Source organism: Phyllostomus discolor, chromosome 3 (assembly GCF_004126475.2).
Source record: "Phyllostomus discolor isolate MPI-MPIP mPhyDis1 chromosome 3, mPhyDis1.pri.v3, whole genome shotgun sequence".
Taxonomy (NCBI): Eukaryota; Metazoa; Chordata; class Mammalia; order Chiroptera; family Phyllostomidae; genus Phyllostomus; species Phyllostomus discolor.
This window is the reverse complement of record NC_040905.2, coordinates 211658524-211676324: the sequence shown is the minus strand read 5'-3', so window position 1 is coordinate 211676324 and position 17801 is coordinate 211658524. Positions and strand designations below refer to the sequence as shown.

At 60.8% G+C, this 17801-nt stretch overlaps 1 protein-coding gene across 4 annotated transcripts in view; it reads left to right on the top strand.

Annotated features, from left to right (window-relative positions):
* Positions 1–17801, top strand: part of MED27 (mediator complex subunit 27) — a 154949-nt gene that overhangs the window by 89152 nt on the left and 47996 nt on the right. The window lies entirely within an intron of this gene.

Genomic DNA, 17801 nt, shown 5'->3' with positions numbered 1-17801 from the left:
GGGGCCTGGGGACTGCTGGCAGGATTGCGCGCTCGGTCTCAGCCGTGCGGCCCAGACTGCAGGGTGCGTCCCTCCCGGCACCCACGGTCACCAGGACGCACCGCAGGCTCCGGCGGTCACCGGCTGTCCTGCTGAGGCTTGCTCACACTGCACTGGAGCCTGACTGAGAGGCATTCGTCTAAAAAGCGTGTCCCCAGTTTGGAGGGGTGTGTGTGTGTGTGTGTGTGTGTGCATGCACGCGCATGTGGAGGGGTCTAGTTGTACCTTTAGTGACACTGCTGTATGAGAAGTTTGAGGTAATACCGACCAATGAGAGTGGCTGGGCTTCGTTGTTGAAATGCAGTCCTGCTTGTGTGTGTGTGTATTTGAACTGTTTTCTTAGTTTCGGATTTGTATTTAAGGTAAGTGGAGCACACTGGTACTCCTGGGCACAAAACAAGGCGGCCCGACACGCGGGCTCCTGGGAGACGCAGCCGGCGTGGTGTCTCGGCTCTGCCTCGGGGCTGCCAGTGGGCCGGCCGCACCGGCCCAGCCGGGAACCGCAATGGGCCGAGAAGGGCCTCCGTCAGCAGATCCAGCATGGCTGCCTCGCCTTGCGCGTGGTGAGCTGATGGCTTGGAACGTCTGTAGCGGTTTTTCAACTTGAAAAGAACACATTTGAAACAGATAAATTGATCCACTAACCTGTTACAGGAAGGTTCCTGCTGTGCTTAGTACCCCCAGTCATCTGAGATGAGGCCGGCTGAGCCACACTGGAAGAGGCTTTCAGGGGGATGGGCAGGCCCTGTGACCCCTCGCCAGCCCGCTCAGGGCGCGGGAGGCGGGCACTGACCGCCCCTGGCCGGCGCTGGAGCCCCTGCCCCTGCGGCGTGCCCCACACCGAGCAGCCATTGATCAGGGAAAACGACCAGTTAGCAGTAAGTGTTTCCTGGGCTGCAGGCATTATGAATAATGCGCTCTTCAGTTAAAAACAGCACTTTAAGCAGTTGTTTAAACCTGGCCGTTTGGGAATGAGGGAGAGAGCTCCATGAATAATTTATTTCCGAAGAAAAGATGAAGGGATCCGAACTTTTTCCCCTTCCCGAACCTTTTGTACTTCAGTGAAAATGCCTGCAAATGATCTCAGTCCCGGTAAACAAAATCCACCCTGCACACTCGACGGGTGTGTGTGTCCTTCCGCTTTTGAAGAACCTTTGTTGGGAGAGGCGTGGTCCTGTAACGCAGTGCGTTTGAAGTAAGACCCGGGTATGGGATTGCTGAGGGTTTCGGGGTTTAGATGCGGCGCCGACGCGTGGCGCTATGGGCAGCTGGAGGCGCGCGTCCTGTGTCCTTGCCTCGGAACCTGGCGCGGGCCAGCGGTCTCCCTTGTGCCGAAGCACTGGGCTTCCCGCCTCCGGTCGCACGTCCACACCATCCTCACCGCGGGGTTTGCCGGAGAGAGTCTGGGGCAGGCGGGGCGGGCGCTGCACCACAGCGCCAGCACCCCGCCCTCCCCCTCCTTCCTTCTCTCGCCGTCCTGCCCTGGAGCCCCACAGTTCTGTGTTTGGGGGCCTGTGGGCTGCGTGACCGGAGGGGAAGCCCCCCGGGAGGACTGCCCATGGACCGGCTCGGCCCCTAAGGAGGTCAGGGCAGGCATGAGCCTGGCCGCTGCATCTCAGCGAGTGCCGCAGCCACCACCGCAGGCAGTTGTCCTGTGTCGGGTGACGGCCTGGTTTCAGGCCCTGTTTTAAGCACTTATCACCTTACTTAGCCCCAACGCCCTTCTGAACCGGGTGCAACTGTCACCCTCGCGTGCCAGCTGTGGATAGAGGCTGGGAGCTCCGGGTTCCTTGCCCAGGTGCCCAGAGCCTGCGTTGATGCCCCTGTCACCACCGACGCCGCCTTCTCTGCTGCCACACAGCCAGCACCCAGGACGGCCACACCCGCCCCCTCACTGTCCCTTCTTGATCCATAACACGTGGACCCACAGGGTGGGAGAGCAGGCCCAGCTGCCGCCGCTGTCCCCGTCTCAGACTGTCAGAGGCCCGCCGGCGGGGCCCACCTTCTCTGGGCACCACCCAGGGCAAGGCGCTGGGGAACACGCCGGCCACGGCGAGGAGCCCGCGCTTGCGCACCAGGGAGGAGAGGAGGGGCTGGAGCCGCAGGTGGATGTGCAGGGCAGTCGAGACGTCACCTGCTTCTGTTAGGGGTGAATATGTCTCTGTTTCAAGAAGAAGCTCGTAAAGGTGGACGAAACCCAGTGCGGGCACCCAGAGAGGTGGGCCTGAGGTGTGTGGGAGTCCTCACGTGAGGAGCGGCGGGCGGAGGGCAGGGCAGGTGGCGGGGATGCGCCCGCACCTTGTTCTGCACGCCGCTTCTGGGGCCTGGGGAAGCCCCACGGTCAAGGTAGTGGGCCTCCCGTTCTGAGCCAGTCACACTTGAAAAATACCCCTTGGAATTATCTGAACTTAATTTCTGGCCATTTTGTTTTGGAAACACTAACCTCAGGGGGCCTTTGTTCTCTACACTAAAACTTAATCTATTTGGAAAAATCCCATTTGCTCCCTGTAGAAACCGCCTGGACACGGCTCCCGTGAATGATGCGGGTGCTATTATCCCTGAGCACTGTAAAAATGAACTTTCAAACAGCCGGGTAGGGCCCAAACTGAAGGTGATGTACGGCCGGGAAATGGTTTAGCGGAACATTATGCTCCAATATTTCACTGGTCATTGCGGCACAGGCTTTGGAGATACATGTTCGGGTTTTTAAAGTTTTTAGAGTGGAAACTTTCTCACGTGCCAGGATGGATGCATTAAGTGTGGTTGAGTCGGTGCTGAGATGCCGCCCGCATCTGTAGGGCGGACGGCATTGGCCGGGGGGGTCCCCGGCCCCTGGCGCCCACACGCAGTGGGACCGCCTCCCTCGGCACCGACGGGAAGAAGGCCCGCCGCGGGGCCCCAGGGACGCGCGCTCCGCCCGCCGGGTTCACGTTCCCCTGCAGCTGTGTTTCAGAAGACGCCGAGGCACCTGTTAACTGAGCACGGCAGCGCCAGCCTGGCTTGGTTTCGGGACACCCGCGCATGCATCTGAGCACACACTCGTCATGTCTCCAGAGTCTGTGCTGGAAAACAGATCAAGAGGATTTCTCAGAACCGTGCGGCGTAATTCCAATCCCATTTAAGCTTTGACCAGAATTTATTGTTGGAAAAGTGAGAGTGGCTGAGGGTATTGTAAAAACTACAGTGGAAATACACAACGAAAACTTTCTTGCATGTGGCTATAAAAGGCTCTTAAATACGTCTTTTGGAAGAGTTTGTTTATTATTATTTTTTTTATGTTTATGTTTTCATTCTGCAGCCACATTTTAAAGGTCTGTATCTGGGACCAGGACGGGTTCAGAGGCCTGAGTTTTAATGCCAGTCTTGCCTGTGGCTGGCCGGAAGGCTTTCGGGGGGTCCGCCCCCCCCCCCCACCCCCCCGGTGCCCCAGCTTCACTCTCCGGGGAGGGAAGGGCTTGGCCTGGGCAGCCTCTGCCGTCCGGCCTAAACATTACATGCCTCCTTTGGGGACTGTTATATATTATAGTTCTTGAATCTGTCAGCTCTCGGGATGTTCTTCCAAACACGCACGATTCCCCGCGGCGCCTTCCTCCTCGTGGAGGACACGGCTGCAGAAGTGACACTGTGCACGGCGTCGTCATCGGAGCCGGACAGGCCTGTTAGCCGCAGGGCGTTAGGGCCCAGTGGGCGTGCGTGGGCTCTGCTGTTCGAGGGGTGGGGGGCGGTGGAAAGCTTCTCCCAACTCGAGGCCCCTTAGTGCGTTAGGGGAGGCCCAAGTGCCCTCCCTCACCCTGCCGCCCTCCTTAGGCCTTGGGCCCGGGAGGCCGGTGGCCGGTCATGCACAGTGGAAACCTGGAAACCAAGTCCTGTCTGCCAGAGCCGGCAGCAGGCCCTTGGAACCTCCATTAAAATGCGGAAACGTTCAGTCATGCTAATCCAGCATAAACGCTTTCCACATGTGACAACAAACAGTGCCACCGTGAGCAACTCAGCAAAGTGAAAAACCTTTGAATTGAGGCTGACAACGGCGAGGTCTTCCAGGCAGGGCCAGGATGCTGCTGTTCTCCAGCTGTGCTCCCCCCGCGCCGGCTCCCTGCCCGCGGACTCCCCGCCCTCGGACTCGTGCGCAGCCCGTTCTCACTGAAGTGGGCACATTGGAGTGTCCAGGGTCCTGCCCGGGGGCCACACCCTCACTTCTACTCGGGGTTCGGGGTGTTGAAAAGCAGGAACTAGCCTCCTTCCTTTCCTTCTCACCTAGCGCAGAACAGACCCCTCTGGGGGCACGTCTCTCAGCAGCAGGAGTGACCCCACTGGGAGGAGGCAGGCGTCGGGTTGACCTCCCCCGTCGACCCGGAACACTCTGCAGGCGGCCTTTCCCTGCCTCTCCCGGCGGCCTCTCGACGCTGCCAGCCGCTTCTCCACTTGTAAAGTTTTGCCTAATATTTAACCTCCATGTTCCCTGCTGGAACTCGTTCTTATTATTCTCATCGACCGCGCATAATTGATCCGTCTTCGCTCAGCAACTTCGCTTGGCGTGCGCGAGGAGTGCCGTGTCACCTCACCTCCCTTACAGACAGCCGCACCCCCCCCCGCCCCACTGTGAAGTGCACACCCTGCAGTTTGTCGTCCCTTCGTTGCCGTTCCTGGTGGCGCGGCGCCTGTCCCACCTGGACACGGTTCCGAGCAGCCACCTTGAACCCGCTGTGCTGCTGACTCATTCCCGGGGCGGTCCTCTGCATCCTCCTTGGGCACCGTGGCGTCCGGGCGGAGGACCTGGGCTCTCTCCCTCGTGGTGAGCGTGGCCCTGACCCCCGAGCAGTCCGCCCTGCCCCTGAAGCATCGTGTGGACGCCAGTGCGCGCCCCTGAGGCTGCCTGTGTGCATGGGTGCACGCCCCTTCTCAGGCCAGAGCTGGAGCCGTGGCTGCTGCGGGCAGGTGCCCGAGGTGGGGTCTGGAGCATCAGACCCGGCGGTGGGCGCGGCACAGCTGAGTCACGGCTGCACCTGTCTGCCGGGGCAGGTCTTCTGTTCGCAGGGTGGGCGTCTGAATCTAAGATTTCAAGGACCTGGATGCGTACACTCCTGGCTCCTCCTTGTAGAGCCATTAACGGTTCTAATCCGTCTCATTCTGAGATCCTCCAGTGAAGAACATGAGTCGGGCGCCCGCTGATCACACGTGCCCCCTGAACACCCTCCCCGGCCACCGTGGGGCGGCCGCTCAGCCACAGCGAGTCCTCGTTTGTGAGCTCCGCTGGGCAAGTCCGTCCTGTCGGTCTCCTGGGCTACAAGTTGGCTGTGTCCTGGGGTGCTCGTTAAGATGCTCCTCTTTAGTTCTAAGATCTCGTTGCGGCAGTCCTTTCCAGTTACAGGTTTCTTCAGAGGTTTCTAGTAACGACCACTCCCCCACCCCCCCGCCGCAGTGACAGGGGCGGTGTGTTTTGTGCCAGTGCGCGGAGTGGGTCTGCTATTGAAACACCATGGATTTTACTGAGATCCATCAAGTACAATGGATCCCAGTTATGGACAAAGGTCAAAGAATGGGGTGCTCTGATTGATCGGGTCTCCAGGAGCAACGACCGCATGGACCATCGGAAGACGGATGGTCTTTGGAGCCGCATGATCGCCTCCTCGCGCATCGGTGAGCTCTTAGGAGACGTCCGGGGGTCGCACCGGCCGGAGCGGGAGGGGCCCTCCGAGGGCACCGAGGGTGCAGAAGGGGAAGCCGAGGTCAGATGGCATGCCGCCGCCGTGGCCCCGGAACGGAGAGACTCGCTTTGCACCGGAGCCTGGAGCCTTCGGGGTGGGGCTCCCCGCCCATGCCCCCCCACCACGGCCCCTCCCCCCGAGTCACAGCGAGCGCCACACGGGTCTTCCAGCTCTTGACTAGCCACCTGGGGTGGGAGACAGACCCGCCCCGCCCCCCGGCGTCCAGAGGGAGCCCGTCTCTCTCTCCTTGTCCCCTGGGTGTCAGAAACCACTGCTCCAACTCTCACCCGTTGCTATGAGAGGTTCACGCAGGGGGTCCAGCACACTGTGAACACTCTTTTAAGCCAACTTCTCGAGGTGTGATTCACATAAAACAGATCCATTTTATGCTGAGTAACAGTCCATCATATATGTATGCAGCACAGCGTGGGTTGACTTTGTACATTAATCCAACTTCGCATTCTAGAATGTACTTGATTGTGTTGTCATTTCCACGTGTTGCGGGGTTCTATTTGCCGATACTTTGTTGAGGAATCTTGTGTCTTTGCTTATGAGGAGCGCATTGTCTGCGATGCCCTTGACCCCGATACTGGTGTCGGGGTAACACTGGCCCCTCGGAGGGGCCGAGAACCGCTCCCCTTCCAGTTTCCTGAAAGAGCACCAGTAAGGCCGTTACCGCTGCTTTCCCAAGTGTTTTCTGGAATTAACCACGAATCCGTGTGGGACGGGAGCTTTCTTTACAGGGAGGTTTTTCACAACAAATGCACTTTAAAAAGTAGAGGCCTGGACTTTTATCTCTCCATATGTCAGGTATCCAGTCGCCGTCTTTCAAGGGCTGTCCCGTCCTGTGAGCCGTCGGGTCTGTCGGCGCTCAGTCGCTCAGGGTGCGCCCCCCGCGGGCCTGTTGACGTCTCCTCGGGCATCCCTGACGTTGTTGAGTTGCGTCTTGTCTTCTTCCCTCCATCGGTCTGGCTGGGGCTTTCTCAGTTTCACGTGTTCTCGTCCAAATTACCCGCTCTTGGTCTCAGTTTTTATCTGTTTTCTTTTTCACACCTGCCTTTACAAACATCGTTTCCCTCTTCTGACGTTGGGTTGAATTTGCTTTTCTCTTTTCTCACTTCTTAAATTGGAAGCATAGATCTCTGATCTTTTAGTCATTTTTCCATCTTTATGGAAGCTTTTTTAAACTATAAATTTCTCTCCAACGTGGCGTTAGCTGCATCCCACAAATTTCGGTATGTTTTTATCATTCATTTCAGGGTATTTTCTGACTTCCCCCGTGAGCTCCTGTTTGTCCCATGAGTTATTGAGAATAACGGACTAAGACGCCTGGGGGTCTGTGGGTTACTGATCTGTTGCTTGCTCTACTACTTACGGAGAGGAGGTTCTTAATGACTGTTCTTGGGAACAACACTTCGGATTTATTAAGTCATCCTTTCAGGCTTTTTCATTTTTTAAATCATTTTTATGACTTTCTTCTTTGTAAATCATGGGCTTTTTCCCTGGAAGTGCTCTTCTTTCCCTGGCGGAGGACGGTTTCCCTGGGACTTGCGGCGGGTGCCGGGCGGGGCGGTAAGCAGGCCTGCGGTGCGGGGGGGTGGGGCGGGTGCACAGGCGAGGGTCCGCGCGACCAGCCGTTTCTTCCCTGACTCACGGTAGAGAAGACGTTTTTGGGATCAGGAGGACTGCCCTACGTAGATGCAGCGCTCAGGGAGCTAACTGTGGTCACTGCTGCTTGTGGCCTGGCGAGGCCCCTGCACACCTGCAGAGGGCGCCCTCTGCAAGTTTGTCCTGGGCACGCGTCACCTACCCACCTGCCTCCAGGAGACTGCTAGATTTGGCTCCAGTGGGAGAAGGTGGCTCTGGCACCATTTTTAACACTTTCGAAAGCGGCGAGAGGAATTTGGGGGCCAGCGGCCGCGCCTGCTGCTGCCTGTGTGGGAGCCATTTTGTTTTCTATGGAGAAGCGCCGCCCCCCCATCCCCACCCCAGCCCCCGCATCCCCATCCCCGCCCCCGCCCCGCCGCGGTGCTCAGACTGCGCTCTCCCAGACACGTCTCAGCGGGGGCAGCGCCCGGGGTGATTGATCGCCCGCAGCCCCGCATCCCGTCCCGGGTTGCTGACCTCAGCAGCCGGCCCTCCCTGCGTGCCTCTCCTCGTCTCCTCTCCTCGCCGGCTCCGGCTGTACGCTCGGAAACCTGGGGTTGTTGTAAAGGTGCGAATATGGAGGTTTATTTAGAATGGAAACCCCACACACACACAGTTTACAGAGACAAGCGAGACCTTTTTCAGACCAAGCTGTTTTGTCACCTGCCCTGCTTTAAGGGGGTTTGCAGTCAGTCGTTTACAGCCGCCTCTAGGGTTTCTGCTGTAACCTTTGAGCAGCCGTCCTACTGTTTGAGTAATAATTTTCTTCAAATAAACTCATTTTTAAAACCTAGCCTCATTCTAAGAAATGACGCCGTGAGCTCATAGGTTTTATTTGCTAGTCATAGTTTTCTGCGTACACGCACATTTCAGTTAAAAGCGCCCGTCCGCGCACCGCCCAGCACCGCCCAGCACCGCCCGTAGCACTCGTGAGCACGCCTGTCACGCCGTGGGGGCTGTTAGTCCGGGGTGGACGTGAACTTGACAGTGAACTCAGAGACAGGGAAAGCAGACTAGCCCTTGGCTGTGGTACGAGAAGGAACCACTGTGCCCACTGCGTGGGGTGCCGGGACCCTTGAGGTTAAAGGGGAGCAGAGGAGGCGGGGGGGGGCGCCGTTTCTCAGTGACATGGAGCCCTCCGTCAGGGGCCCCCGTTCTGCCGGAGCGCCATGGCTGCCCGAACTAGCCGCGGCCGCAGTTACAAGGCTCCCGGGAAGGTCTGTCACGTGAATGATGTTGAATTAAGTCAGCGGAGCATGTGTAAGGCTTTATTTGTTACCAGTTCAGAATACTCGTGTCACTGCTGTCCTCAGTTAAACACTGTTCAGTTTTCCATATTTCTCGTTCTAGCCGGGGACTGCCGTTTCCAGAGGGCAGGCGGCCGGCCACCGGCAGTGGTGCTGCCCCGCGCCGGTCCTCCCCCAGGGGCAGGGGGAGGGCGTGCTTACTGGCACCCAGAGAGAGGGAGAGCCCTGCTGAGGGACGCGGCCGCGGGACGGTGGCTTTGCTGGCGGAGAGGTGCTCTTTTCTCTCTCTAACACCTTGTGTTCTCCCCTGTCACTGCCACCCCCAGCCACACCCCGCCACAGGCCAGAGGGCGAGGGACCCGTGGGTGAGGTCTGCGTGGTCGGCCTGTCGGGGCAGGGCCACTGGAGGAGGCGTCGGTCTGGAGGGAGTGTGTCTTTTCGGTCACACCCCCAGCCAGTGCTCTTCCTGCATGGTGGCGGCTGGAACAGAGGTGTCAGGACACGTGCGCGGGAAACGGGAAAAGCTGCCCAGAGGCGGCTACTGCTGCCTGCCTGCCTGCAGCAGGTCACAAGGCCGCAGTCAGTCCCCAGAGCCGACTCCAGGCCACGTCCCCGCCACAGTGCTGCCCACCCCTCCGCTGGGTGGGGGATGGACCGCATCTGTGTGTCTGTCTGCGGGTGTTCCGTCGTCACAGCTACTCTCTGCGAACTGAGACTTGACGTTTCTCCTGCCTTTGAACCTCCGGCCGGGGCCCACCGTTGGCCGCACGCCGCCTGGAGGCCAGAAGGTAGAAGGGGCCGTCGACATCGCTGCGGTGCGTGTGAGCCCCCCAGCACGCAGCGCAGTGGGGCGGGGGCGGGGGGAGGTGTGTGCGCGTGGATGGAGGCGGGCACGGCAGCGTGCATCCCCCCAGAAGCCGGGCCGCGTCGCCCCAGCCCACTCCCACGCTGCGCCCCATGTCAGCGCCGCAGCGGCCTGCCCCTCCTCTGGCCGCCTCGTGTGGCAGTAACGGGGAGGACCCCCTTACTAACTGAAACCTCACAACGATGCGTCAGAACGGGCAGGGAACGGAGAGGATGCTGACGTTCCCTGCCTTCCCTGCCTGCGCGTCGAGCCATCTCCAGTCCCTGCCCCACTTCCTGAGCCTCCGTGTCCTCCGGACTCGAGCGGAAGCCCCTCGCCTTTCTCTCCAGAACGCGGCAGGGTCTGTGCCCACGGGAGCAGCAGCCACGCCAGTCACGGCGTCGGGGCCTCGTGTGCCACAGCCTCTCGTTTCTCTCCGCGACCGTGGGGAGGAGATGGTGTTCTGTCCGTGTCGGACGGGTGAGGAAACCGAGGCTTGGAGAGACTGCCTTGTCCGGGAAGAGGGCAGGGTGAGGCCGGGAGCAGTCGGGCCCAGGGGCTCCCGAGCCCCGGCCTCGGGCTCCGCTCTGCTGCAGACACTTCTCACCAAGGAGCCCACGGGCGAGACCGTTTATCGGGTGGCCCCGGGGAGCCCGCTGTGTGCCGGACGGTGTGCCGGGGCTGGTGGCTGGGAACGGTGCAGTTTCCAGTCGAGTGGGGCAGGTCAGCGTCCACAGTCAGTGGTCCAGCCGGGTGGGGTTGGTGGTGAGGCGGGCTCTGAAGGAGTGCTTCCTGTCGAGGGGTTGGGGGGACTTGGGGGAGGCTTTCCTGCGCGGGCTGGGGCAGCGGGAGCTGGCGGGGCAGGCGGGAGTGCAGAGCCCGGCAGCGAGCCCTGCGGACAGCCGTCGGTCGGAGTCCTGGCCCTACCCAGAGCCGCCCACCAGGAATGTCCGGTTCTGTTTGTCTGTCCCTCCGTTTGCTGTCCTCTCGGCTGGCTCGCGTCAGTGCTGTCTGCACAGGATGGGGGACGACCTCGTGTGTCCGTGAACTCTGCTGGACGACCCCTTCAGGTGGGGAAGTTCCCAGTTTTTGTGAAAGGAACAAGTGCCCAGCAAGGTTCTGCTCGCTGTGTTCCTCATCAGCCCTGACCTGACCCCCGGGTTGTCCAGGTCAGCACGGGTGTGCGCGCCTGGGGCGTGTGCAGAGAGTCCCAGCAGGGACCGGGGGCGGGGCCGCGGGCTGGCTGCCCCCTGGAGCGACTGTCTGACGACTGAGAGCGGGACTCAGAGTCACTGCCGTGCAGGCACCTTTGTCCCTGGGGTGGGGGGGGGAGGGAGGTTCCTGGACTGCGAGGGCGCTGCTGACCACCGCACGCACTGGCGTCGTGTGCTGTGCACCTGCAGCCAGTCCCGTGTGTGGGGTGTGAGCGGCATTCTCTCTGTGTTCGTGCAGTCTACCCCGTGTGCTCTCGGGCACTCACAGTCACGTGGGGACAGGGCTCTTGTCCTGCATGTGTGCAGCGATCCGCCTCTGGAACCGCTCACCACACGACAGCCTCGCCTGGCCGTGCCAGACCTGTGCGGCCAGTCCGCACTCGGTGACCGGTCTGAGTGTGACCTTGGGCGGGGCGGCCGTGGGGCTGGGGAAGCGGGGGAGCCTTCGTGCCCTTGTGTCCTGGTCAGCTCCCTGGTGGAAAACCAGAAGCCCGGGGGTATGCTGTCACCGTGTCACGTGGTCGCACACTCGTCGCCGCCCATCTGAGCGCCAGGTGTCACTTCACCGGGTCTGACGGAGAAGGCCGGCTTAGTAACTGTCGTCCATGGCAGTTGCCGGGAGGCTCGGTGTGCGTGTGCTTTCCTCGTGTGGCGGCTCTCTCTGACGTGCCCGGGCTCGCAAAGGAAGTAGAGGCGGAATGAAAATTGCAAGTCTTTCCCAAGGTTAACACATTGTCTCAATGTTTGAGGGAAAACTGGGACCTACAGATATTGAATACAGTTTTAGTGCAAGAAGAACAGAATTTAGAAAAACATATGCCTTTTAGTTACTAACATAAAATAAAATGCAAAATAAGTGTTTACTATTTTGCCCCTTCCCATTACCTGCCAACTTCGTACATGAACTGAGAGTCACACAATCAGAAGCCCAACAGGACGGTGGAGGGCGGTTTAACTCGGTTGTCTTGTTTCTCTGGCCGTGAGCTCGCGGCCTTGAAGGGGAATGGAGTGCAGCGAACGAGGTGGGGGCCCCCGCATGTCGGCCCCCTGCCTCGGCACTGTGCCCCCAGGGCCCCTCGGGCACTCCCCCCTTGCTGAGGGATGGGGAGAGAGGAGGCCGTGAGCTGGGTTCGTGTTGGCGCACCGCGGGAGCGTCATCCAGCCGTCTTGCTGGGAGTGCAGGGAGCGAGAGAACGCAGTGGACCCGCGGTCTCTGCAGGACCCTCACAGGGCTGCCGCCGCCGAGAGCCAGGGGGCCCTGGAGTGGGGTCCGCCGCTCAGCCGGCTGGGACATTGGGCAGGTCACTCAGCCTCCTTTTTCTCAGTTGTTTTATAAACTAGGAGTGTCACACCTGCCCCTGCTGCTTCTCAGAGCAGGTGAGAGAGCTGTGAGACCCAGGGCGCGAGGGCTCCTGAGCCCGGGGACGCGGTGCCCGCTGTCCCGCTCCGCCCGCCCCTCCTACAGCGGGAGGCTGGGCGGGGCCCGCCCCACTCCCACAGAGCCCACCGTGGGCAGCGGCCTCTGCTGTTCTCCGTCCTCACAGTTACTGTCATTGCCCGGACACAGGGACCGTTTGTGGGGACCACCTCTGTGCTCCTCTGTGCCGTGTGCTGAGCAGAGCCCTGACTTTCTGGTGGTGTTGGCCACGTGCACTGGCCACGAGTGCCCACGAACTGCCGGGGCTGCCTGGCACCCAGCAGCCACAAGAGGCCTCGGCGTTTCTGAGGGCCTCCCCTGGGCGGAGAGCAGCGCAGGAGGCAGCTGTGGGGTAGGAGGCGGCTGTGGCGGGGGGTGGGTGCAGTGAGAGAGGGCCGCAGTCCAGGCACGTGCTCTCGCTTCCGTGGGGGGTGGGGGGCAGCGAGTCTCGTTTCTGCTGCGCCACCCGGGAGAGTCACCAGAAGTCTTTCCCAGACACGACTCAGGCACCCTCCAGATCTGAGAAGTGGGGCCCGAGGGAGAGCCGTGAGCCCGTTGGCCTGAGTGTCCAGTCTCTCGCTGGCGTGTTGAGAGTGGTAGGTGAGGGTTCAGGCAGCCGCACCCCCACGGAGTCATTAAACCGGCCCCCTCGGCGTCCCCCACCGGCGGAGTCCCCTCGGCTGTCACCTGGCCAGGTGTGGAGGAGGACGCTCTTGTCACTTTCAGGCTGTGCAGAGGACATCCACGGGCACTACCCTTGTCCCGGACATGGTTGATGAACCCTCGTGTTCCTGCCGCCGGGGTCGGACACGGGTGGGCACCGTGAGCAGGGCGTGTCGTGCGCGCCGTGTGGGGGAGACGGGCGCCCGAGTCCGGCAGAGCCGCTGGGCATCTCGCTCCCCGGGAGCCCTGGCGGGAGGCCAGACTGGTTGCTGTTTTTTTTCTTCTGAGGAAGGGTCAGACTCTAGAGAACCCAGCCATCTGTCCAGCAAATTATGGTAAGGCTTTAATGACAAATAGTTCACAATTGTTCTAATGTGCAGAGTGGAAAGGAACGTTTTGTGAAACCAGCATCTTTAGAAATGTCTCCCACATTCTGTTGTGTTATCGTTCTGCATTGCGATTCCAATTTGGTAGCATGTATCTCTGCACTACCGCTTTTGCAGGATTAATTAGCTGGTTAGAAGCAGCGTGTTAGAACGGGCATGCGCGGCACCACTTCCTCAGAAGGCTCCGGCGTCCGGGGGGCCTTGGCTCCCGCCAGAGCGGCTGGGGGGTTTGTGGCGCGTGTTAAGCTTGGAGACTTGAAGCTGCTCTGCGGCTTTCTTCGGGGTTTGCCGCGTGCGGTCTCTGGGTGCCGTTACCGGTGGCTTCTGGTGGCTGGGGCAGCGGACTCGCCCAGCACCTCAGACCCGCCAGTAACGTCTGCTGCAGGGAACTCTGCATCTGCGCTGCGTCCTGGCTGCCTCACCTGAGTCCACACGGCTGGCCTTCCAGTGTCCTGGCCGCTCGGCGCAGCACTTGGGGAAGGCGTGTCGTGGGCACCAGGCCCCGCGGCGCGGTGCTAGGACCCAGCACGGAGGGAGGGAGTCAGGAGGTCCCGCGGAGAGTCTGTTGGGAAGAACGACGTTAAACAAATAGTCACCGGAAAAACCGCTTCGTTACAACCAGGGCAGGAGACGCAGAGGAGAGCTAACAGGGCCGTGGGGGGGAGAGGAGACGCACTGACTGGCTCGGGCCGGGGGCGTGCCGGGGGGCTTCCCCAGCCGCTGGTGTTTCAGCCGAGCAGGGCTGGCCGGGACCCGGGGTGGACGCTGTGGCGATGAGCCCTCCAGGCAGAGAGTGCAGAGCGTGCGCGGTGTGTGAGGCGGGGCCGGGCGGCGCAAGCCTGCTGAGGGCCGGTGTAGGGAGGAGGAGGCCCGGCTGGGTGGGAGCAGCGGCAGCAGCTGACCGCAGCGCCTGCTGGGCCCTCTGAGGACCCGGGGCCTGAGCGCACCCTGAGCTGGGCCTTCCACAGCAACACAGAGAGCAAGGAGCATCTGTAAAGCACGCGTGTGTGTGGCCGTGAGGGCCTCGTCCCTCTGCAGTCACAGAAGCAGGTCCTTGACCTTGGGGGGGAGATGAACCCACTAGTCTCTTACAGGTCTGCAGAACGCCCTCGGGTTCTGGAGGAAGTACCGAGTGTCGTTCCCTGAGACCCGTGTGGGTGATGGGGTGGCGGGACTGGAGCACCCCCGGAGGCCAGCAGTACCGGGGGGTGCCTTGGGGAGGCGTCACAGGGGTGTTCCCCCTCGTGGAAGTGCTGGGTGGAGGGGGTGTCAGAGGAGGGGCCTCTGGGGTCCCGGTGCTCTTTGATTCTCTGACGGAGGACGTTGGAAGGAGCAGGCCACGCTGCTTAAAGAAAAGCAGAAGGGAAGGAGGTTTGAGGGCTTCAGAAATTGACGCTGGGGTCTGAGCATGGCCTGCCTGTTCCTGATGCAGCAGAGGTGGCGGGCGACTGGCTCTGAGCTGCGCCCGAGGAGGCCTGCGGAAGCCTTGCGGAGAGCCTGCCGGACGGTCCTGGGGGGAACGGGTTGGAAAGCCCTGGGGGTCCGACTGGAGCTCGGGAGCCGGGAGGGGGGTGGGGTTCTCTGGTTGGTTGAAAGTGAATTTCCTGCCTGAGACCACCCAAGCGATGAGCCACACCTTGACGTGGACCTGTGATTTCTAGGGGTTCGTGTTCCGAGCCCCGCTCCTGGACCGTGGAGCCGCGAGCGCATCGGAGAACCCAGCCGCTCTCCATCCGACAGGCTTCTGTAATGTAAATAGGAGCAGCGATCTCTCCAAGTTATTACCCTGTTAACAGGTTGACAGATATGTGCAAATTGTGACTCACTGCTCAATTTGGCACTAAATTAATCTTTCCACGCTGCATCTGCTCGAGTGTGAGCGAGTCACCACTGCTGGGTTACTGCTTGTTTGCCTGGCTTCCGAAGGTAAAAATTAATGTCATCCTGCACAGAAGGGACAGCGCACGCGGCGGTGTGCAGGAGGGGCGCGCACCGTCCCGCCTGTGCCCGGCCCTGCCCCCACGCCGCCCCCAGCCTCAGCGGCGCTGGCCGGGGAGGTGGCATTGGGGAGCCCCGCCTGAGGGGCACCTGGGGCGGCCCCCCCCCCCCCCCGTGCAGTGCCCCTCAGCAGAAGGAGAGTGTCCTTTGTCTCCAGCTCTGCGTTTCTGTCAAGCCGCAAGTGGCGGGTTTGCGTTTCGAAAGCTGGGTCTGCTTGGAAATGAAATGTTTTGATTTTTGCTTCTAGGATTTAGCTGTTGTTTTCCCCGTGAAAGCACAGCTGACGTCCCCTCCTTCCCTTCTTGGCAAACACATAATGTCACCTGTAAAAAAGGAAATTTGCATCTCCTTCATGTGAGGCATGTGAATGAAAAACAGTCTCCTTGAAAGTCACTCCTGCTCAGTAAAGTCTTTGGGTTGCGCTTACCGAGCTTTTCCTGTGATCGTGGGTGGGGGTGGGAAACGCCACCCCAGACCTCCCCACTCTCCTGTGCGGACAGCAGACATTCTTCATAGGGCTCTCTTCTCCTGCCACTGCCTTCCTTCACGAGTGAAGAACTCATAAAAACACGAAAAAGGAACCCCAAACGGCAAGGGACACGAGCCGTCTGCCCAGACGGCACGCCAGCCCTCCCTGAGGGCGCCCCGGAAACCCGCCCGCCCAGCTCGGTGTCTGGGCTTCTCGGTTTCCTGGAATCACCACTTCACCTCCTTGTTCCCTGTTTCCTCGTCTAGCAAGGAGACGGGTCTTCCGGAAAGTACCCTGAACCTGCCAAGGTGAAGGGCACCGGGAGAGCAAGTGACGGGGTTACCTTTGCACTGGAGCTCTGGGGTGCATTTGCATTCTGCTGTCCAGAGCTGGGCCGGCTATCGATTGAGGGTCGGCTGGGAAGCGTCGCCTACGCCTGCCATTAGCGTACACTTGGCAGTGACCTCCGTTCGCTCAGGACAGCGGGTTCTCGCTGCCTGCTGAGTGCGAAGTCGCTGCGGCTAGTCAGTCTACGCACTAGGCGTAGAGGAGAAGCGTGCGAGCGTTTCCGGGGACCTGGCGTGCGCCCTGTGCCTCCCACCGGGTCTCGAAACGTCAGGCAGTGGTGAAAAATGAGTTCCTGCCCTCCCGGCTCCGTCTTCCACCCTTTGTAGCACTTAGGCCTACAGCCAAGGGTGCGTGTCCTGCCCCCGTGAGTCTGGGAGGCGGCTGGGACAGGAGGAATGTGGTTTCCTGGTCACGGTCTCCGAGCCCCTTCCAGACTCACCCGAACGGGGCTTTGAGAAACACCTCGTGTTCTTTCTGAGCTACTTCGCCTGCAAATGCCTTGTGCTCGCCTTTCGGTTCTTCCCGGAGGCGGCCGGCAGCTCCTAGGTACTGGGCTCGCAGAGGTCGCTCCTGCACGTGAAGCGTGCCGCCTCCCCAGCCCTCTCCCAGCAGCGAGAGCCTTGGGGCGCCTCCCCCTCCTGTCACGCTCGTTGCCTACTGCTAATTCCCTGTCTACCACGGGCCTTCTGTTCTCTTCCTTCTTCAACTCAGAGTTCAAAACCGCATAATCCTCTCTGAGGAACGCCCGGGAAGCTAATCAGTGGGATTACTCTCCACTTTCACAGCCCATACGTTGTGTGTTCACTTCTTCAACAAACGGCGTCGCGCTGCCCGCTGCCTCTCCGGGGCCCCAGGTTTTGGGCTGCAACCGCTTCGTGTTGTGAGCGGAGAGCCAATCTCCCTGCTCCCCCAAGAGAACAGAGCTTTTCCGTGTCCCTCATCTAATGGACATGTAATTTAATTTGTCATCTCCAACAGATACAAAGTCCGACGCAGAGTCCTTAATGGATAGTTTTGCATCCCAGCTGTTGTGTTATGCACCCCTCTGTGGCCAGCGGGTCAGACGGTGGCACAGAGGCCGGCGTGATTTCACTCCCAGAGGATCTGAGCCAGCCCCAGCTCTGTGGGTGCTGCGGCTTGGCGCCTGTCCACTGGGCGCCGCCCCTGCAGGGGAGGATCCGTCCTGCAGACCAGGCCCACGGTGTACCGGGAGCGGGGTGCTGGCGCTCTCCCTGTGAGCCAGATCCGGGCCGCGTGCTTCCGCTCAGCTGTCTCAGTGACGATTAGGCCTTAAGAGGTGCAGGTTCCCTCTGGGACACAGGGACAGAGGGCTCCCTTTTGGAGGAAGGTCCCCAAGGAAACTGGAACTGGCGGTGGCCCAGGTGTGTGCCTGTGCTGAGAGAAGTGGGGGGTCAGGCGGGGGTGGAGGGCGGGCCTCAGAGCGGGTACCGAGACGGTGGGCCAAGGGAGAGGCAAGGCAGAACGGGAGGCTGCGCCCCTGGCAAACCAGCACGCCCCCTAGCTGCGGCGGCTCAGACCCCGGGGCACACGGGCCGTGAACACCCGTGCGAACACAAACTGTGATACAACTTGAACTAGTTAGCGTGCCGCTGGGAGACCGGAGGTGACCGTAGGTGACCGCAGGTGCTGAGGACAGCAGGAACTCAGCCCCGGAAGTGGGTTGTTCCAGGACCGAGCTGAGAAACCAGATGGCAGGTGGTGAGGTGACCAGAGCGGAGCCCCAGGAAGCAGCTGCCTTCCTGGCGCCGAAGGCCAGAGGGGGGAGCCCAGCGGCCAGCATGGTGACCGAGCCGAATTCTGGTC